The sequence below is a fragment of the Pelodiscus sinensis genome, chromosome 6 (genome assembly GCF_052426305.1).
Source record: "Pelodiscus sinensis isolate ZL-2025 chromosome 6, ASM5242630v1, whole genome shotgun sequence".
NCBI lineage: Eukaryota > Metazoa > Chordata > Testudines > Trionychidae > Pelodiscus > Pelodiscus sinensis.
The window spans coordinates 59,905,062-59,927,830 of NC_143057.1; the positions used below are offsets into that span (position 1 = coordinate 59,905,062).

General features: G+C 44.9%; 1 long non-coding RNA gene across 2 annotated transcripts in view; it reads left to right on the forward strand.

The window, feature by feature from the left end:
• The window catches only part of LOC142829879 (uncharacterized), a 50,131-nt gene that overhangs the window by 4,689 nt on the left and 22,673 nt on the right, over nt 1-22,769 (forward strand). For both annotated transcript variants that reach the window (XR_016349889.1, XR_012904763.2), the window contains exon 2: nt 6,541-7,190. This is a non-coding gene — a long non-coding RNA (uncharacterized LOC142829879). The remainder of the gene's footprint in view (nt 1-6,540; nt 7,191-22,769) is intronic.

Genomic DNA, 22,769 nt, shown 5'->3' on the forward strand with positions numbered 1-22,769 from the left:
AGGAGGTAAATATCTTGTGACATGTGAAAGTTGGAGACCACCTTAGGGAGAAAGGCCGGGTGGGGGCAAAGCTGATCCTTGTCTTTAAAGAAGACAGTATGGGTGGGGGGAGCTGCAGTTAGCACCCTCAGTTGTGACACCCTCCTAGCTGACGTAATCACCACTATAAAATCGACCTTATAGAATAAGTGCTTTGGGGAGCATGTGGCCAGAGGCTCAAGGTGGGGCTCCACTGCTCCATCCCTGTGGCAGCTGTCCAGAGGCTTCCACGGTGGATGGGGCTCAAGCCCACAGCCCTGCCCTCCCCTCCCCACCCCATCCCAGGCAAATACCCTATCTGCTAGTCTACTCCAGAACCCACCCCGTATCCCTACCTTCAGTAGGTCCCTTATCCTCATGAGCCTAATAAGCACCAGCTTGAGGTCCCAAGGAGGCACTGATTGCCTCATGCGAGGAAACAAGCTGTCCACACCCCTGATGAACTTCTTGACCGTTGGGTCTACAAACACAGTCTTGCTTCTTTTCCCTGGGTGGAAGATGCTCCTTGAGGGAGGATGTGGAAAGACCTCCCTGTTTCAAATCGGGGAGATAGTCCAGGATAACAGGGATGGGGCCCGATAAGGGTTGTAAACCTGTCTGCAAGGTCCACACCGAAAATCGCCTCCACTTAGCAGAGTATTCCACCCTGGTTGAGGGCTTCCTGCTTTCCAGCAGAACCCTCCTCAACCTTCCGAGCAAGCCTTCTCCATCCTTGTCAGCCATAAACATTCAATGCTGCCAGGTGGAGAGAGGGCAAGTTCAAGTGGCATAGTTGGCCCTTCCCCCAGGTCCTGGGTAATCAGGTCTGACACCAGCAGCAGAACCATGAGCCCTCTCCTGTACCAGGTCAAGGAGAGTCGAGAACCAGTGTTCACCTTGCCATTCTGGTGCTATCAGAATGACCTCAGCCCTGAACCGCTTTACCCTGATAAGTACTTTTTGTATCAGAGGGAAGAGCGGAAACGCATAGAGAAGGACTTGGGGCCACCTGGTCTGCAATGCATCTCCCTTGGAACCCAGTCCTGACCTAGGTATGAATAGTATTCCCGGCACTTCCTGTTCCTGTGGAAGGCAAAGAGGTCCACTTGGAGACAGCCTTGCCTCTGAAAGATGTCTACCAGCACCTTGTCCTTGTGGACAGCAAAGGACCGGCTAAGCATGTCTGCCAAGACATTCCTGTTCCCTGGAAAGGTATGCAGCCTCCAGATGGATGTCATGGGCAATACAGAACTCCCAAAGAAACAGAGCTTCCCAGCATGGGAGAAGAAAGAGCTCTTGATATAAAACATTGCCACCATGTTGTTTGTCAGAACAGAGACTACCTGGTGTCTCAGGTTGGACAAAAACACCCGCAGGCCAACCTGACTGCCCTGAGCTCCCTGACATTTATATGAAGGCTCCATTCCTTGGGAGACCACATACCTTGAATCTACTGCTCGGAGAGATGTGTGCCCCATCCTGGGTATGTCTACACTACCCCGCTAGTTTGAACTAGCGGGGTAATGTAGGCATACCGCACTTGCAAATGAAGCCCGGGATTTGAATTTCCCGGGCTTCATTTGCATAAGCGGGGAGCCGCCATTTTTAAAACCCCGCTGGTTCGAACCCCGTGCAGCACGGCTACACGGGGCTCGAACTAGGTAGTTCGGACTAGGCTTCCTATGTACCGGTGTACTTCCGGTGTACCGGTAGTTCGGAATAGGAAGCCTAGTCCGAACTACCTAGTTCGGGCCCCATGTAGCCGCGCTGCACGGGGTTCGAACCAGCGGGGTTTTAAAAATGGCGGCTCCCCGCTTATGCAAATGAAGCCCGGGAAATTCAAATCCCGGGCTTCATTTGCAAGTGCGGTATGCCTACATTACCCCGCTAGTTCGAACTAGCGGGGTAGTGTAGACATACCCCCTGTGTCAGAAGCATCAGTGACCAGTTGCACCAAAGGGCTCAGGCTGGTGAAGGGAACTCCAGTACATACCACTGCCTCCTGAAGCCACCATTTGAGGGAGTGGATGATATCCTGGGGAACTGTGAGGATCACGTCCCACACGGTATGGGACTGGTTGTGAGCATGTGCTTGCCAGGCTTGCAGAGGTCTGAGCCTTAGAAGGGCATGACAGACCTCATAAGTGCAAGCTGCCATGTGGCCCAGCAGCTTCATGCAGTTGTTCACTGTAGTGAAAGGCAAGATCATGAGGCCATGTATAATGAATCTGATAGTCATAAACCTGGCCTTGGAGAGCAAGGTCGTGGCTGTGGTTGAATCCAAATGGGCCCCCATGAAGTCTATCACCTGTGTGGGCGTAAGAGTGAACTTCTCCTCATTTATAAGGAGGCCAAGCCTGCAAAACAGACTTTTGACAAGATCTATGTGTGATAGCATCTTGAGTGTCCCCTGATTAGCCAATTGTCCAGGTAGGGAAAAACCTTAACTCTGCCCCTCCTGAGGAAGGTAGCCATGGTGGCCATACACTTTGTGAAGACCCTTGGTGCCATGGACAGATCAAAGGAGAGGTCCGAAAACTGGAAATGGTTTTGTTCTATCGTAAACCTGAGAAACCTCTTGTGGGCCGGTCCCATATGAAGAGAGGCTAAAGAGACTGGGACTTTTCAGCTTAGAAAAGAGGAGATGGAGGGGGGATATGATAGAGGTCTATAAAAGCATGAGTGGGGTGCAGAGGGTGCATACAGAAAAGTTCTTCATTAGTTCCCATAATAGAAGGACTAGAGGACACCAAAGGAAAGGAATGGGTAGCAGGCTTCAAACTAATAACAGAAAGTTCTTCTTCACAAAGCAAATAGTCAACCTGTGGAACTCCTTGCTGCAGGAGGCTGTGAAGGCTAGAACTAGAACAGAGTTTAAAAAGAAGTGAGATTAATTCATGGAGATTGGGTCCATGGAGTGGTATTAGCCAGGGGGTAGGAGTGGTGTCCCTGCCCGAAGTTTGAGGAAGGCTGGAGAGGGATGGCACGAGACAAATGGCTTGGTCACTGTCTTTGGTCCATCCCCTCCAGGGTCCCTAGGGTTGGCCGCTGTCGGCAGACAGGCTACTGGGCTAGATGGACCTTTGGTCTGACCCAGTACGGCCATTCTAAGCTCAGGGCTCAGGGTCGGGGGTCTCAGTGGACCACCTTGATTTTCATGCAAACCTGCTCCTGGGTGGCCAAGCTGGCAGCTCTCCTGCCCTAGACGGCCACTTTCCTGTGCCTAGAGCGGAGGTCGTGGACGAGGTCCATGATGTCCGCACTGGACCAGGCGGGTGCCCGCCTCTTGCAGTCCTCGGCAAGCTCCTGGGAGCCGCCAGCCTGGTCCCGGGAAGAGGGGGAGGGCTGGGGGGCATCGGGTGGCTGGCTCGAGCCGTGCCAGGTGCAGGGTCTGCTGGCTGGGTGCTGGCAGGCTTGCACCTGGCACGGGCACCGTAGCCAGCCCGTGCCCCTTTAAGGGGTCCGGGGCCGGGAGGGGGGCAATAGAGTTTCCCTGGTGTTGGCCAGAGTGGCCACCAGGGAAACCTGGGGAGGGCTAGCCTCCCACTAGTTCGAATTAAGGGGCTACACACCCCTTAATTCGAACTAGTAAGTTAGAACTAGGCTTAGTCCTCGTACAATGAGGTTTACCTAGTTCGAACTAAGTGCTCCACTAGTTCGAATTAAGTTCGAACTAGCGGAGCGCTAGTGTAGTGCCTATCAAAGTTAATTTGAACTAACGTCTGTTAGTTCAAATTAACTTTGTAGTGTAGACATACCCTGGGCTAGTTGAGAAAGCACAAAGATGCTCCAGCTACCATCACGGGTGCTAAGAAGGAACTGAGGGCAGGGGGGACCAGCAGGTGTATATATGCGCTGATATAGCAGTGCCACTCCAGGGCGCTCCCTGCTGTCCTGACAGGTTCCACTGGGAAAAAATCTCCAGAATCTGTGCACATATCACACACACACACACCTCATTTGAATGGACATGAGCAAGCATTCAAAGGAGAAAAATTACTTACCAGTACTGTATATGTTGTACTTCAAGATACGAGTGCAAGTATTTCACAACCCACCCTCTACCTCCTCTGCATCAAAGTACCCATTCATGCCATGGGAAGGCATTAAGGGGAGAAACAGGATGGCGCTGGCCTTAAATACCCTAGGGAGGGACCATTAAGAGATGCTGCTCAATGAGTACTTTTTAGCCAAGTTCTCTGGCTTCAGTATGCAAGGCAAAGGCACACATCAGTAGACTATATGTCTCTAGTCACATAATGAAGAGCAGCAGTTACAGTACAGGTAAGTAACCCATTTTTTGTAGACATTCTTTGTAAATAAGCAAGATTACGACAAAGAAATACCTGGACTCCATCATCAATTTTTCCTCCTAAGTGAAACAATCTGCAGGACCCTGATTTTTGACAAAATGCTGAGACTGAAAAAAGATAACACTCTGTTGCTTGGATTGTGTAATCCCCATGCAAAGAGCAGAAGAAACTGACAAGTTTTTCCCTTCCACCTTGAGACTGCAAAAACTGCTTTTCCTGAGAAGATTATATCATCGAGGAATTCACTGGAGGAAACCAGAAACTCTTTTAAATACAACTTTTTGTTGTTCACGTGAGAGGAAAAGTAATGGGACATTATTCATAATTTATTTTCAAAGTCTCTGGAAACTCTTCTCAGAGCTACTCCAGATGTAAAACAGATATCATGAAACAGAGATTCCAAAAGGTATTTAGATGCATAGATACTTTCTGCAATGCTTATAGATGTTTCACACCAATACACTCACTTCTCACTATTCCTTAATTTTGAATCAAAATACAGGCAAAAGGATGCATTATGTGCAAGAGCAAAGAGTTGAAGTCCAGATATAAAAAAGATGAATTTGGTCAGGAAGGCTAATCTGATTTGCTAATCCAACTTCCATTTAAAGGGAAATTATGGGAAGTCACTACTGAGACAATTATACTGCAGAAGCAAGATTAATCTAGTGTCTTTGTTCCAGGTTTTCTGTAAAGACTGTCCAAAGTGTATGTTAAACTTAAAAAACAGCAAATAGTCTGGTATCATTTTAAAGACTAACAAAACATGGAGATGGTATCATGAGTTTTCGTGGGCACAGACCACTTCTTCAGATGGCCAGAGTGTTGGATGTTCAGAACTAAAATAAATAGGAGAGTGAAGGGAAAAAGAAAAAAATGGGAACGAGAAACAAGAAGCGGTAGGTAGTGGGTATAAAAAAATCAAGGGGAAAGCCGAGCTGGAATGTAACAGGAAAAACAAATAGTTTGTAAGCACCTAAAGACTGGATAGTCAAGAGAGGCAGATAAAAACCATTAGTAAGCAATAGAGAAGAAGCTTTCAAAGTGTATGTGTTTTGGACAGCTGCATTTCCAGGAAGCCAAAAAATCAGATGAGAGAATCACAAATAAGAGCTACAATACAGGAAAATTGGTGCAATGCAGTGTTCAGATGAAACAAGTGGCTTTTTAAAAATAATAGCACCAGATTAAGCACAACTAGTTATAAGAACCTGGACTGATTTCAAAAGGCTGCTGTGTGATACATGTGTTGTAATCTACTTTTTTGTAGTTGTCTGAAAAATACTGTCCAGAACCCAGGACTGAAGAAAACATTAGTGTCCTTCCTAATAGTTCACTAAATTGTCCAACTATCCTCCCACTGTCACAGGAGAATTTCAGTATTTTTTTAGTTTTTACACTTGTTTCCCCTCAGACTGTACTAAACAGTAAAAGAAACTTTTGTTTGTGAGATCAGAAAACAACTAGCGAGTATTAAACTCAATGCAATAACAATGATTTCAAGATTCAAATATTTTCATGCTGTATTTTTTGGCATCACTTCTATGAATTTACCACAAGCCACAGGAGAGCTCATTCTTCTGTTTTTGTAGGATGCTTCATTTTTACAGCAAAAACAAAATAGGGGAAGGACAAAAACCTATGCTAATTATTGTGACGAAGTGCTATGTTTGTAAAAGTAATGACAAGCTTGTAGAATTAATATAATTAATATTACAACGTGTTATGAAGAGAGGGATTCATTCTCCGTTTAGCTGATTTTACCAAAGATCTGGTTGAGCATTAAAAGAAAAGATTTTTTCAGAGAAGTAAAATAGCAACATGATAATGGTGCTGCCTCTAATAATAATAAACCTTAACTTCTCTTATCCAGTGTTAAGAGCAGATAAAAATTCACTAATTACAAATTTATAGTACATTATTTTCAAAGAGGAATGGACTGTTACAGTCAAGAAAAATCATGTATTTATAAAGCTTGAAAAAAGATACCAATTTTGAAGTATTACATTGTCAAAATAAAGATTGAGGTTATGTAAAATAATACTCATTTACAGAAATTTGGATTAAGCTATTTTAATGTTTCTGAATTTTGAAATCAATAAATGTGAAGAACATTTCTGAATAAGTTATTTTTAATTTAAAAAAATCAAAGGCTTTCTTTTATAAATGTCCTAGAAGACTTACCCAGCATTGCTTGGGTTTCGGCTAGGGTGCTGGGAGGTTTGGAGATGCTCCATCAGAGAAGATGAAGACTTCCTCGATAGAAGACAGTATTTAATACTGCAGGCACAGAAGGCTGAGGAACCAGTGAGGGCAGTACAGAACAAGGAAGAAAACTAGCAGCATGTAACCTCCAGGACAAGAAAGTCAACTCAGGTATCCCCATTTCCAATGGAGATAAATAACCACTTTCAGGCTCTCTGCACAGGCACTATGGTGAAGAATTCCCTCTCAGGGAAGGGATCAGAAGAAGACCCCATTGACTGAAAGGCATGGAATGCGTAGTCCTAGAGATGGGGGTTCCATGACCACCACTCCCAAGAGAAGAAGACAGGTGATGGTGGTGAAGGACTATCTCCTAAGAGGGACAGTCATCCATGTGCTGTCCAGACTTGGAATCTCGAGAAGTGTGCTGCTTACCAAGAGCTCAAATTCAGGATGTGACCAAGAGTCTTCCAAAACTGATCAAACCTTCGGATTGCTACCCCTTCTTGCTTCTCCATGTAGGAACTAATAATATGGCCAAGAATGACTTTGAAGAGGTCACTGCAGATTATGTACCACTGGGAAGAAGGATCAAGGAATTAGAAGCACAAGTAGTGTTCTCGTCCATCCTCCATGTAGAAGGAAAAAGTCCAGGTAGGGATTGTCAAATCATGGAAGTAAATGCATGGTTATGTAGGTGATGTTGGAGAGTGGGCTTTGGTTTCTTCAACCATGGGACTCTGTTCTGGGCAAAAGGATTGCTAGGAAGTGATGGGATCCACTTAACCAAGAGAGGAAAGAACATCTTTGAGGGCAGGCTTGCAAACCTAGGAGGGCTTTAAACTAGATTTTTTGGAGGATGGTGACCTAAGCCCTGACATAAGTGGGGAAGTGGGATACTGGAAAGAAACACAAGGAGGAAGGAGCAACAAAGGAGGACCCCTGATTCAAACTGAGAACATAGGGCAGTCAACTAGTTATCTAAGGTGTTTGTACACAAATGCAAGAAGCCTGGGAAACAAACAGGAAGAATTAGAAGCCCTGGCCCAGTCAAAGAACTATGATTTGATTGAAATAATGAAGACTTGGTGGGATGACTCACATGACTAGAGCACTGTCATGAAAGGGTATAAACTGTTAAGGAGAACAGGCAGGGGAGAAAAGGAGGAGGAGAAGGAGTTGCACTGTATGTAGGTGAGCAGTATGATTGCTCAGAGCTCCAGTATATAGAGGGAGAAAAGCCTGTTGAGAGTCTTTAAGTTTAGAGGTGGGAGCAACAGAGGTGATGTTGTAGTTGGTGTTTGCTGTAGACCACCAGATCAGGTGGATGAGGTAGATGAGGCTTTCTTTATACAACGAAGAGAAGCTTCCAGATCACAGGCCCTGGTTCTCATAGGGGACATTAACCATCTGTTGGGAGACCAATACAGCAGTACACAGACAATCCAAGAAGTTTTTGGGAGAATGTTGGGGATAACTTCCTGGTACAAGTGCTGAAGGAGCCACCAGAGGCCATGCACTGCTTGACCTGCTGCTCACAAACAGGGGGGAGCTAGTAGGGGAAGTAGATGGGTGGCAACCTGGGCATCAGTGATCATGAGATGGTAGCTTTCAGGATCCTGACAAAAGCAAGAAAGGAGAGCAGCAAAATACACACCCTGGACTTCAGAAAAGCCCTGCTGCAAGTCTGAGAGTTACAAGTGAGTTTGGTACAGTTGTGCAAACCAGGTGAAGAATTTCTAGGGGCACTCCAGGCTAATGATACCCCAACAATGGGCTGAGACAAGCTTGAGAAAGGGAAGGACTGATGACAGCCATCCCACATACCTGGAAGCAATTAAAAAAAAGAATACGCTGCACTGCACAATTTATTAGCGGTCATTTCCAGCTATGGTAAATGATTAGAGTGCAGCCTATCAGGGCATTTGCAGGAATAAAAAAGTGAGGCTTTGGAAGGAACATGTTCTGTGCTCCCCACTGTAGCCCTTTGGCCTGAGGAGGAGCTCTGTGCCCCCACTGATTACTGGGGGGGATGCTCCCAATTGCTCCCTCTTGTGCATGCCCCTGGGCCTAATTAAATCACATATATTCTGTCTTTCTTCCCACATGGCTAGATAGCTGTGTGTGCTGCCAGAGCTCCCCAGGATTCCAGGTGGGATGCCTGGCCGCTGCAGGCCCTGCTGCCACTGGGGGGTACATCAGGCTCCCCAGCCAACGCTTCCCTGCTGCCTGGAATCCTGGGGAGGTCCCGCTCCCACCGGAGGTTCCCTTGCCAGGGCATCTGGCTACCCCAATCCCACTGTTACTGGGGAGTCTCTAGATTCCCTGACCAGGGCTCCTTGGCCACCTGGCTCCGTTGCCACTGGGGGTTTCCCGGGTTCCCCAGTCTCAGAGTGCCTGGCTCCACTGCCACTGGGGATTCCCTGGCCAGGGTAGGGGCTCCCTGTTCGCTGCCTGACCCTGCTGATTCCAGGGGTTTCCTGGCAGAGGCTGTACTCCCCACCCCGCAAGTCCCTCTGGGTATGTCTACACTAGAAAGTTAGTTCGAACTAACGGATGTTAGTTCGAACTAACTTTCCTATGCGCTACACTAGCGCTCCGCTAGTTCGAATTTGAATCGAACTAGCGGAGCGCTTAGTTCGAACTAGGTAAACCTCATTTTACGAGGACTAACGCCTAGTTCGAACTAGCTAGTTCGAACTAAGGGCTGTGTAGCCCTTTAGTTCGAACTAGTGGGAGGCTAGCCCTCCCCAGGTTTCCCTGGTGGCCACTCTGGCCAACACCAGGGAAACTCTATGCCCCCCTCCCGGCCCCGGACCCCTTAAAGGGGCACGGGCTGGCTACGGTGCCCGTGCCAGGTGCAAGCCTGCCAGCACCCAGCCAGCAGACCCTGCACCTGGCACGGCACAGAGCCACCCACCCGATGCCCCCCAGCCCACCCCCTCTTGCCGGGACCAGGCTGGCGGCTCCCGGGAGCTTGCCCTGGACCGCAAGAGGCGGGCACCTTCCTGGGCTAGTGCGGACATCGTGGACCTCGTCCACGATCTCCGCACTAGGCACAGGAAAGTGGCCGTCTAGGGCAGGAGAGCTGCCAGCCTGGCCACCCAGGACCAGGTGTGCATGAAAATCAAGGGGGTCCACTGAGACCCCCGACACTGAGCCCTGAGCTTACAATGGCCGTCCTGGGTCAGACCAAAGGTCCATCTAGCCCAGTAGCCTGTCTGCCAACAGCGGCCAACCCTAGGGACCCTGGAGGGGATGGACCGAAGACAATGACCAAGCCATTTGTCTCGTGCCATCCCTCTCCAGCCTTCCACAAACTTTGGGCAGGGACACCACTCCTACCCTCTGGCTAATAGGACTCCATGGACCCAACCTCCATCACTTGATCTCACTTCCCTTTAAACTCTGTTCTAGTTCTAGCCTTCACAGCCTCCTGCAGCAAGGAGTTCCACAGGTTAACTATTTGCTTTGTCAAGAACAACAACTTTCTCTTACTAGTTTCAAGCCTGCTACCCATTCCTTTCCTTTGGTGTCCTCTAGTCCTTCTTTATGGGAACTCAGGAAGAACTTTTCTGAATGCACCCTCTCCACCCAACCCCTGCTTTTAGAGACCTCTATCCTGTCCCCCCTCCGTCTCCTCTTTTCTAAGCTGAACAGTCCCAGTCTCTGTAGCCTCTCTTCATCTGGGACCTGTTCCCAACCCCTGATCATGTTAGTTGCCCTCCCCTCTCCCAGCCTTTCTCTTCCCCTCTCCCACCTCCTTTTCCCAGTCTCCCCCAGTTTTTTTCAATAAAGACAGAGTCAATGTTGGAAGAAACGTTATCTTTATTTTGTACATCAATAAGAAGGGGGGCTAGGGAAGGGCAAGTGGAAGGAGGTGAGGGAGGAATGGGGTACGAGCCCCCGATGGGGAGGACTGGGCTGGCTCTGCGGGCTTCTGGGGGTGGAAGCTCTCCTGCAGCCCCCCAATTACTCCCTCTCCCCAGATGGCAGCCTGCGGCAAGTGCAGCCGGGCTGATGGCCGAGTGGTGTGATGTGCCCAGTGTGGGCACTCAGGGCACTCCAAGCCAGAACTTCTTTGCAAGCGGGGCACCCCTTAGAACTGTGTGTCCGGGGTGGGGGTCGGGACCCTTTAAGCGCAGCCCTCGGCTAGCCTGAGACAGCATCTCCATGCTCTAAGTCCTCCTTTTATGCCCTGCCGGCACTGCTTCCGGCCATCATTAAGCCCTGTTCAGAGTCCACTCAATGTGGACTTACTAGTTCGAACTAGCAAAACGCTAGTTCGAACTAGTTTTTAGTTCTAGATGCGTTAGTTCGAACTAGCTTAGTTCGAATTAACTAATTCGAACTAAGTTAGTTCGAACTAGCGCTGTAGTGTAGACGTACCCTCTGACACCAGGGATTCCCTATCCTGGCTGGGGCTCTGCCACCTGGCCCAGCTGCTGCAGCATTCTCACAACTGGCTCCCACTTCTGGGCTCCCCAGCTCCTTGGTCCAGCACCATCCGTGGCCCTGCCAGACCATGGATGTTGCCAGATCAGAGAGTCCTGGAATTGGAAGGCTCAAATAGTATTTGTTCAGGGCTGAAATCTCCTATTAACTGTGTAAAGGGCTCACACCTTCTCCGCCCAACTCCACAGTTGTAGTGGCGGCAGGAAGGTGGCATTTCTCGCCACAGTGCAAAACACACTGAGGGTACGTCTACATTAGCCCCTTAGTTTGAACAAAGGAGGCTAATGAGGGCAACCAAAATTGCAAATGAAGTGCAGGATTTAAATATCCTGCGCTTCATTAGCATGTTCCCAGGCAGTCGCCATTTCTGGAAATTGACTAGCCCGGAGTAACTGTCCGGGTCTACATGCGGCAGTGAAACAGGAGTTTGAAGTAACCCCTTAATTCAAATTAGCTGTTACTCCTCATGGAATGAGCTAATTCAAGTTAAGGGGTTACTTTGAACTCCTGTTTCACTGCCGGGTGTAGATGCAGGCAGTTACTCTGGGCTTGTCAATTTCCAAAATGGCGACCGCCCGAAAGCATGCTAATGAAGTGCAGGATATTTAAATCCCACGCTTCATTTGCAATTTTGGTCACCCTCATTAGCCTCCCTAGTTCAAACTAGGGGGCTAGTGTAGACATACCCTTAGATTTTATGAATTCTTTGTCAGGCATAGAATGTCAAATGTCACATAGTGGATACATTGGGCCATATAGCAAACCTGGTGTATAACTCTGTTTTGTGAGTTATACTAGAGAGGAATCTGTCTCCTTTAGTTTTATCTGTTTTTTAAGTAGGCACGAAATGTTTACCAGAGCCTTGGCTCACATTGCTTACTTTGTTCAGGGATGGCTGCTTCTGCAGATTGTGATTAATGACAGCTGTAGGGTGTGTGTGCAAAACAGTCCACAATAATACAAACGTCTTTTGCTGTAAGTGTTTTTAGCTATCTGTCCCATTATCTTGTCAGGATGGATTTTATCTTTGACAATACGCCAGGTAGTCCAGAGTGATTTTAAAAACCAATGAAAATTACATAGGCCTGATGGAATTCAGGGGTGTTTTCATATTATCTTGATGGATAAGGTTTATTTTTAAGCTTTTTTTTTAGATAATCAATATAAATCTTCACAAGTGAAATATGCGGAGTGCCAGTTAATTACCAAACATTTATTTAGTGACAGTGAGATATTGTTTTTCACAGTTAAAGCTTTAAATGTTAAAACACAAACAGTCACGATCATGTCAAAGTATATAAAGTAAATATTTTTAAATCATACTCACATTCTCATGCAACATTTTTCTTATTTTGTCCATCTGTAAATGTTGATTATCAATGGAAATATTTGTTGTTTTGTGCATGTTCAGGACACTGATGTTGACAGACATTTATCTATAAAAATTGAATCCTTCCCAACTTCAAATTAAGGCATCTATTTTTCTTATCATATGCCTTACAATGCAGAACTGATTTTCTATTAAAGTCATAATTAATCACACAGGCTAAACAATGCCTGAGCAGTGTTAGTTTGTATCCATGTTGGCAGTCAATTACAAGTGATGATTTCAGTATCTTCAAAGCCCACAGGTGACTTTTTCCCTCCCTTCCCAGATTTCTGGTATCATTTTGCAAGATGAGATTACAGAAGAGTTCACAGCAATGTTATAGAACCTTTATTAATCAGAAAAAACATTTGTGTTTCTTCACAGAAGATGGCTGTATATCAGTTGGGATCACCTTGGCCAGAGCTTAATATTTTACAGACTCTAGAGAATTCTAGGACCTCTTCCTGGCAGAACATTCATTCATAGTTGACTGGAAATATGTTGACGCTTAAGGCTGATCTGCAATGGATTACCATATGTCTCTGATTTAACCCTTTGGAATGTCTCAGCACTGGGATTGCTTTACTTGGACATATTTTATCATTGTCATGGTATAGCCAGTGGGAGCATTCTTTCTACTTGAAAATATTCTGCACTCATCTTTACATAAGAACATAAGAACAGCCATAACAGTGTCAGACCAAAGGTCCATCTAGCCCAGTATCCTGTCTGCCAACAGTGGCCAATATCAGCTGCCCCAGAGGGAGAGATCACAACAGGTAAACCTCATGTGATCCCTCCCCTGTCTCCTACTTCCAGAGAAACATAGGCTAGGGAAACCATTCCTACCCATCCTGGCTAATAGCCATTGTTGGACCTAACCTCCATGAATCTATCTAGCTCTTTTTTGAAGCCTGTTGAAGTTCTAGCCTTCACCACATCCTCTGGCAAAGAGTTCCACAGGGTGACTATGCGCTGAATGAAGAAAAGCTTCCTTTTGTTTGTTTTAAACGTGCTGCCTATTAATTGCATTTGGTGACCCCTAGTTCTTATATTGTGGGAATAAGTAAATAACTTTTCATTATTCACTTTTTCTATACCAGTCATGATTTTATAGACATCTATCATATCCCCCTTAGTCTCCTCTCTTCTAAGCTGAAAAGTCCACGTCTTTTTAATTTCTCTTCATATGGGACCTGTTCCAAACCCCTAATCATTGTTGTTGCCCTTTTCTGAATCTTTTCCAATGCCAATATATCTTTTTTTGAGACGAGGAGACCACATCTGTACGCAGTATTTAAGATGTGGGCGTACCATGGTTTTATATAGAGGCAATAAGATATTTTCTGTCTTATTCTCTATCCTTTTTTTAATGCCTCCTAACATTCTATTTGTTTTTATGACTGCTGCTGCACAGTGAGTGGATGTTTTCAGAGAACTATCCACAATGACTCCAACATCTCTCTCCTGACTAGTTGTAGTCAAAGTAGTCCCCATCATATTGCATATATAGTTGGGATTATGTTTTCCAATGTGCATTACTTTACATTTATCAACATTCAATTTTCATTTGCCATTTTGTTGCCCAGTCACTTAGTTTGGTGAGATCTTTTTGAAGCTCTTCACAGTCTGCTTTGGTCTTAAGTACCTTGAGCAGTTTGGTATCATCTGCAAATTTGGCCACCTCACTGTTTATCCCTTTCTCCAGATCATTTATAAATAAGTTGAATAGGATGTCTCAGGACAGACCTTTGGGAGACACCACCAGTTACTCCACTTGGAAAACTTACCATTTATTTCTACTCTTTGTTTCTTGCCTTTTAACCAGTTATCAGTCCACAAAAGGACCGTGATAACTTTGGTGAGGGAACTTGTCAAAGGCTTTCTGGAAATCTAAGTATACTATATCCACTAGATCCCCCCTGTCCACTTGTTTGTTGATCCCCTCAAAGAACTCTAGCAGATTAGTAGATCCTTTGCCAGGATTCAGCTCAAATACTAAAGCATTTCCAAGGAAGGATCCTTTCCCTGCCCATTCTGACATAAAAAAGAGACAAATAGAAGGATTACTGCCAAATCTTGCATGATTGGCCAATTTTGGACACTGGTTTGCCAGTTGCAGCTAGAGATGTAAATACCCTTTAAAACTGTTAACCAATTAAGGGATTAAAATTATATTGTTTAACTGGTTAATCAATGGAGGACTGGTGCACAGCAGATAGGGCTGGAGTCCCATCAGGCCTGCAGTCCCACTGCCTCTGTGGGGCAGGGGTCCTGCCTGCCAGGTGCAGTGAGGATGCTCCAGCCCGGCCTGCCCTCCACAGATGACTGTCCACTGGAGTTTGGATAGATCTGGTTAACCAGTTACCAGGTAAGCGGGTTAACCGGTTAACCTTTTAAATCCCTAGTCACAGCATTAGGTAACATGCCTCATGGCAAAAGATGATAAATAAAAAGCTATGATGTGCTATAGAAGGCATAATCCGAATCTATATACAGGCAGTCCCCGGGTTACGTGGATCCGACTTATGTCGGATCCCTACATACGAACGGGGCTTTTCTCACCGCGGAGGATGCAGGTGGCAGGACCTCCCAGACGCTCCCCGGTTCCACCGCCGCGTCTTCTGCGGCGAGAAAAGCTGCTCCGCGTCTCCCTGGTCTGCTGGAGGGAGTCCCCCAGCAGACCAGGGAGACATGGAGCAAAGCCGCGGAGGACGCGGGCGGCGGGACCGCATTGCGTCTCGGCGGTCCCGCCGCCCGCGTCTCCCTGGTTTGCTAGGGGACCAGGCTTTTCTCGCTGATGCCTGGGGTAGAGACCAGGCTTTTCTCGCCGCAGAGGACGCGGGCAGTCCCGCCGCCCACGTCCTCGGCGGCAAGAAAAGCCACTCCACATCTCCCTAGTCTGCTGCCCCCCCCCCCCCCAGCAGACCAGGGAGACGCAGAGCAAAGCCACGGAGGACGCAGGTGGCGGGACCGTGACACGTCTCGGCGGTCCTGCCACCCGTGTCTCCCTGGTCTGCTGGGGAGCGTGGGGGGCGCAGCTAGTGCGCCCCCCCCCCCCAGCAGACCAGGCTTTTCTCACCGACGCCTGGGGTAGAGCAGCTGGGGGGCTGCAGGGTTGGTCCCACAACACCGAGGTGCGGTGCTACTGGACCAACCCAGCAGCACCCCAGCTGCTCTGCCCCAGGCGTCTCCAATTTAGCCGCTGTTGAAACTGATCAGCGGCTGATTCCAGGAAGCCCGAGGCAAAGCAGCTCTGCCTCGGGCTTCCTGTAGTCAGCCGCTGGTCAGTTTCAGCAGCGGCTGACTTGGGGACACCTGGGGCAGAGCAGCTGGGTGCTGCCGGGTTGGTCCAGTAGCGCCGAGGAGCGGCGCTGCAGAACCAACCCATCAGCACCCCAGCTGCTCTGCTCCAGGCGTGTCCGATTCAGCCGCTGCTAGTCAGTTTCAACAGCGGCTGACTCTGGACGCCAGTTCCGACTTACATACAAATTCAACTTAAGAACAAACCTACAGTCCCTATCTTGTATGTAACCCGGGGACTGCCTGTATCTTTAACATCACTGGACTTGTCTGTTTAAAAAAAAACACCACATGTAGACACACAACCCCATATCTCTACTCTTCTCTCTTATCTACTACTGGTGCAGAGTAGTTGAGGGTTTTTTAAGCAGGATTGTGGGTAAAGAGGGTCCTTTAAATGAGATTAGGAATAGATTAAAATTATTGCCAAGAACTAGTCTGAAAGCAGCATATAAAAAGCCAAGCTGTTGGGACTGATTAGTGGAACTAATCTTTGGTTCAGATAGTGCTCCAAATTAAGAAGAATTATGGATATATCTCAGAGCAGCTGTTAATCTAATAAAAACAGACTTCTGAGGATCTGCCTGTGCTTTGAAAAACAACAGTTTTATATGCCCAAATATCATGCAAGATTGGTGATTACTCAATATTGTAGTGGATTCTGGAGCATCTCAGTCTCCAGTGCAGTGAAAAGGACAATTGTATGACAGCAGCAGGACCCAGAGAAATCTTACTTATCTTGCTGCTTCAGAACAAGGGCTGGGATAAGCACGCTGCATTACCACCTGGAGAAAATAACTTGGGTGTGATCTGAACAAGAAACAAGCCTGCTAGCCATTCCCCAAACGGACAGCAGGGGAAACTGACCAGGCTGTTAAATTATCTGGGAGGAAGTGCAGGCCAGTGGCTGCCCCCAGGAGCATCCATGAGAAAGAGAGTGCCAGCTAATCACAGAAATGACGTTCAGTGGCAGGAGGCCACGAGGGGTGAATCTGCACAACAGGGCTTATCTCAAAATAAGCTACGCAAATTGAGCTATGTCAATTGTGTAGCTTACTTCGAAATAGCTTATTTCCAAACTGGGAGCATCTACACAGAGCAGCTGTGTCTAGACTGGCCAGTTTTTCCGGAAAATCAGCCGCTTTTCCGGAAAAACTTGCCAGCTGTCTACACTGGCCTCTTGAATTTCTGCAAAAGCACTGACTTCCTACTGTAAGAAATCAGTGCTTCTTGCGGAAATACTATTCTGCTCCCGTTCAGGCAAAAGTCCCTTTTGCGCAATGCTTTTGCACAAAAGGGCCAGTGTAGACAGCTCAGATTTGTTTTCCACAAAAAAGCCCCGATCGTGAAAATGGCGATCAGGGATTTTTTGTGGAAAAGCGTGTCTAGATTGGCACGGATGCTTTTCCACAAAAAGTGCTTTTGCAGAAAAGCGTCCGTGCCAATCTAGATGCTCTATTCCGAAAATGCTTTTAATGGAAAACTTTTCCATTAAACTGGGATTATACATCCCTATTACATCCCTCAAATTCCCTACGGTGTCTGAACATAGAATCATAGAATACGAGGACTGGAAGGGACCTCGAGAGGTCATCGAGTCCAGTCCCCTGCCCTCATGGCAGGACCAAATACTGTCTAGACCATCCCTGATAGACATTTATCTAACCTACTCTTAAATATCTCCACAGATGGAGATTCCACAACCTCCCTGGGCAATTTATTTCAGTGTTTGACTACCCTGACAGTTAGGAACTTTTTCCTAATGTCCAACCTAAACCTCTCTTGCTGCAGTTTAAGCCTATTGCTTCTTGTTCTATCCTCAGAGGCCAAGATGAACAAGTTTTCTCCCTCCTCCTTATGACACCCTTTTAGATACATAAAAACTGCTATCATGTCCCCCCTCAATCTTCTCTTTTCTAAACTAAACAAACCTAATTCTTTCGGCCTTCCTTTATAGGTCATGTTCTCTAGAGTTTTAATCATTCTTGTTGCGCTTCTCTGGACCCTCTCCAATTTCTCCACATCTTTCTTGAAATGTGGTGCCCAGAACTGGACACAATACTCCAACTGAGGACTAACTAGAGCAGAGTAGAGTGGAAGAATGACTTCTCGTGTCTTGCTCACAACACACCTGTTAATACATTCCAGAATCATGTTTGCTTTTTTTGCAACAGCATCACACTGCTGACTCAGTGTGGTCCACTATAACCTCTAGATCCCTTTCTGCCATACTCCTTTCTAGACAGTCGCTTCCCATTCTGTATGTGTGAAACTGATTGTTCCTTCCTAGGAGGAGCACTTCGCATTTGTCTTTGTTAAACTTCATCCTGTTTACCTCAGACCATTTCTCCAGTTTGTCCAGATCATTTTGAATTATGTCGCTATCCTCCAGATTAGTCGCAACCCCTCCCAGGTTGGTATCATCTGCAAACTTAATAAGCGTACTTTCTATGCTAATATCTAAATCGTTGATGAAGATATTGAATAGAGCCGGTCCCAAAACAGACCCCTGCGGAACCCCACTTGTTATACCTTTCCAGCAGGATTGTGAATCATTAATAACTACTCTCTGAGTACAGTTATCCAGCCAGTTATACACCCACCTCATAGTAGCCCCATCTAAGTTGTATTTGCCTAGTTTATTGATAAGAATAACATGTGAGACCATATCAAACGCCTTACTAAAGTTTAGGTATACCACATCCACCACTTCTCCCTTATCCACAAGACTCGTTATCCTATCAAAGGACATTTCAAAGCTTATTTTGTCCTTGCCTTGTGTATTGTTTTTGCTCCTCATCACTTTTTGGAGTTTCCTCTACGTTTTCATTTAAAATAAGATCCACATCCTCCTCTCATCTCTTCATCATCTCATAATTATTATCTTTTCCTTTTCTGGATTCTATCCTCTTATCCTCATCATTTACTGAATTTTTAAAACATAGTGAGTGAGGTAATATCGTATATTGGACCAACTTCTACTGACGAAAGAGAGAAACTTTTGAGCTTACCCAAGCTCTTCTTCAGGTCTGGGAAATGTCAGTGTCTTAAGAAAATATTAGGTGGAAGAAATTGTTCAGCATAGGTACCTAACACATATTTTCAAGGGACCATTCAAGGTGAAGAGAAACATGGCAGCCAGAATATTGGATATCTTTTTGTTGGAGATTATTATTCCATGGCTTTCCACTGCAAGGTTCCAATATATTGGTATCTTTATTTACTTTCCCACGATATTTACTCCAGCTTTCTCTTTTTATTGGCCTTTGTGAAACTCCCTTAATTTTTCCATATGTCTTTAAATCCTTAATGTTTAGTGTAGTTTTTCTGTTCTTGGGTATTTCTTTTTCCTTGATGTGTAATTAACTTCAGTAAGTGGTTCCCTCTTCTCTGTACATTTCTCAGCTGCCTTTGGTTGCTACATTATTAGAAGCTATTCTCAGGTCTAAGCAAGAAGCTTCAGTCCACTGCATTGAAACTGATAGGTGCTTCATAGACATCTGTCAGGGATGGTGTAGACAGAGGTTGGTCCTGCCTTGAGGGCGGGGGGCTGGACTCGATGACCTATCGAGGTCCCTTCCAGTCCTATTATTCTATGATTCTATGATTCATCATTTACTATTTTTAGATTAGTTTCAAAAAATTGCTCTAGCCATTTTCCATTCTTTTCACTTGTCCTACTTCTCCACAATCTATTGTGACTGTTCAGATCACTGCAGATAATGTAGAGACATCTCACAGCTGCCTGTACATTAACTCAGTTCCACAGCCTACAATTTTCTGTAAAGACTAAAAATATATCAGAGAGAAATATATCAGAGAGACATAGTTGTTTTGGATCCAGAGCTCAACAACATTATAGTCAATACTTACTTTTGTAATCTCTACTTTGAGGTGGTTTAGATTAGGGGTGGGCAATAATTTTTTTCCAGGGGCCACTTTAGAAATTTTTGAAATGGCCCTGGGCCACACCAGAAGAGGCGGGGCCTCAAGCAGAAGAGGCGGGGCCAGGATACATCTCTGCTTCCTCACCAACTGACCCTGATTAGTTTGGGGGTGGGAGAGCGCATGAAGTTTTTACCCTCTCCCAAGAGGTTTTCCCTAGGCACCCATACCCCTGGCAGTGGGAAGAGACTTTGCACACTTCCCCTCCTGTCCCTAAGCCAATCAGGGCTTGGGGGAGGGGAAGCGCACAAAGTCTTCTCCCGCCCTGCGAGGAGCATGTGGCACTTCTAAGCACCGTGCACTCCTGGCAGGACAGACGTTGTGTGCTATCCCCTGGCCCCAGCCCCTAATTGGCCTGGGGTGGGGAAGCAGCAGGGCCTCTGCAGGCCAAATCAATCTGCTTGGTGGGCCTGATTCAGCCTTTTACCCACTCCTGGTTTAGATTCTCTTTAATGAAGGTGCAGACACTACCTTTTTTATTATTATTTCTCTGTCATGGTTATATATGCTATATCTTGGGATTTTATAGTCTAGTTTTATTTTTTTTCAATTAAACAAGTTTTTTATAGGCATATTATAATCAGGCTTTGTTTTCATATCAATAATATGTTTTTTAAAATCCCAACCATGTGCACGTCAGCTAAAAATAGTCCCCTCCCACCTTAGAACTTCGTTGTTCTTGCATAAAGACTCCATCTACCAACTGCCATTTATATTTCTCATTTTTTACTGCTTTCATGGTGCCTGAGATGCATCAGACAAAGTGGGCTCCAGCCTAAGAAAGCTTATGCACCGACAAATTTGTTAGTCTTTAAGGTGCCACATAACTTATTTTTGGTGAAAAAGATTAACATAACTACTCTTTTGAAACTTGATAGCCTAAAATAACTCTCTGGAAATGTCTCTCTCTTAATTAGCAGAACTCTTCTGATAATTAGCCTCTTAGGGTGCATCTAGACTGCAGGGGTTATTTTTCAGAAAAATGTCCGTTTTTCAAAAAAAAACTTCACTTACATACACATTGCTATTGCATTCTTTCAAAAGAAAATCAAAAGACCGCATGGGTTTTTCCAACATTGGTAAACCTCATTCTACAAGGAAAAACGCCTTTTCTGAAAGAGCTCTTTCAGAAACAGGTATACGTGGACGCAGAAGAGGGAGTTTTTTTGAAAGAAGATGCCTCCAGGAAAAGCACAGGTGCCCTGGTGGACACTCCGTCCACACTAATCACAGCTCTATAGTTCCTGTCTCCTGCCAGCTCTTAAAGCAGTTTTTGCCGGAGAGGCATAAGGATCTTATGCAAAAAGGGGTTTTTGCACAAAATGGAAATCTCCACACTGCTTGTTTTTGTGCAAAAACCCCTTGCGGAAAAATGGATCAGAAGAGACTATGCAAATGAAGCACAAAAAATGCTAATCTGCGCTTCATTTGCATTGCGTCTTCCGGCAAAACCCATCGTGTAGTTGGAGCCTGGCTGAAGTGGTTCCAGGTGGCCTTTTATGCGAGAGAACATCCAATTAGTGTGGACGCTTTCTTTTGAAAAAGTAGATCACTTTTTCAATGCACTTCTGCTGTGTGAACGCTCTCTTTTGAAAGAAGTTTTTTTGGAAGATCTCTTCCAAAAAAGCTTCTTTCAAAAGAAGCCTGCAGTATAGACGTACTCTATGTGTGTATCATTTTATTTTCATCTTTTCTGGTTTTATTGTCTCTTCTGACATGTCAAGTACCATATACTACTCCTTTCATATTAGTTAGTAACCTAGGTGAAATTAGCTTATTTTTAGCTTTCCTAGCAGCTGTGTTTTAGGCTTTCCTTATAGTTCTTTGATTTTGCATTCTATTAACAAGTCTTCACCAGATAGTTTCCTAGATCTTATATCTCCAACACTTTTTTTAATTCTTCTGCATTCCCTCGAGGTCTAACATCCCCTATGTTTATGTCCTTAGCTAGTAATTTTACTATTATGTAATTTTCCCTGTATACCATTCCTGATTTCTCACTTGCTACTCCTTCTTGTCTTCCTTGTTTACAGCCAATCTTCCTCAATGCTTTCCCTTGCCAGGTTTTGGTATCATTAGCTATCACTCCAACCTCCCACAGACCAGACAGTCTGAACAAAATGATACAAAATTTTCATTTTCTGCAGTAAGTCTCCTTAATTAAACCACGTACAAGAATGAAAGCAACAAATCAAGCATCAGTCATGTATTTCAACATGTTTCAAATATGGACATATTTAAAATACAAGTTAGTATGCCCCCATACTAAAAGTTCATTTGTAGTTAACTGATTTACTGTTAGAATTTGTAATATTTTAGAATGTTCATATCAGCACCATAAGCATGTTTTTTTATAAACATTTCATCTCCCTTGTTAGTTAAAAATTAAAACTGACATTTTTGACATTTTAAAATAATATTTTCAGTTGTCAGGATGAGATTAGTTATGTTTGGATGCCAACATGCTGTTTATTTTATAACAATGAAATGTGATACATACGAGAGCTTGTTTTTCTAAAATCTGAGTACATTATCATAAAAACAGTTTGTTACTAAAAAAATTTCCAAATAAAATGTTCTCCATTTTTTGAGGGCTCTACCACAAGAAAATTGATCTTAATTTAATTTGTGTTCTTGCCATCAGCTTAAAATGTACAACAGACATCACATTGATGTATCTTGTGGTCGTCACAATCGTTGAAACAGTTTTTTTAAACATTTAAAATTATAACTGTCTCTGACTGGAGCTGGATTTTCTGTAAAATGCAATAGCAAGCAAATATTTTGCAAAAGTACATAAAGATTTTAATCTGAAGTGATGTCCACCTCATGCAAAGCTCAAGAAATGGGAATGACATAATACTGGCTGTTATTGATACATCTAGTTGGTGAACTAATATTTTAATAATGGGAACAAATAGGACCATGTCAGAATTATCACGCAAATAGACAGTTAAAATCAAGGTTTATATTTCAGAAGCTTTTTCAATAAAAACAATAGTGAAGATATTGAAAGACAATAACAGTTCATGAGGTTAATGATTCATTTCTTGACTAAATAATAAATCTGTTTTGAATCAGAATAACTGCATTTAGTGAATTAAATATGTAGCAATGTTTCTTAAGAACTTCTGATTTCAAGAATATTGTGTAAAAAAACT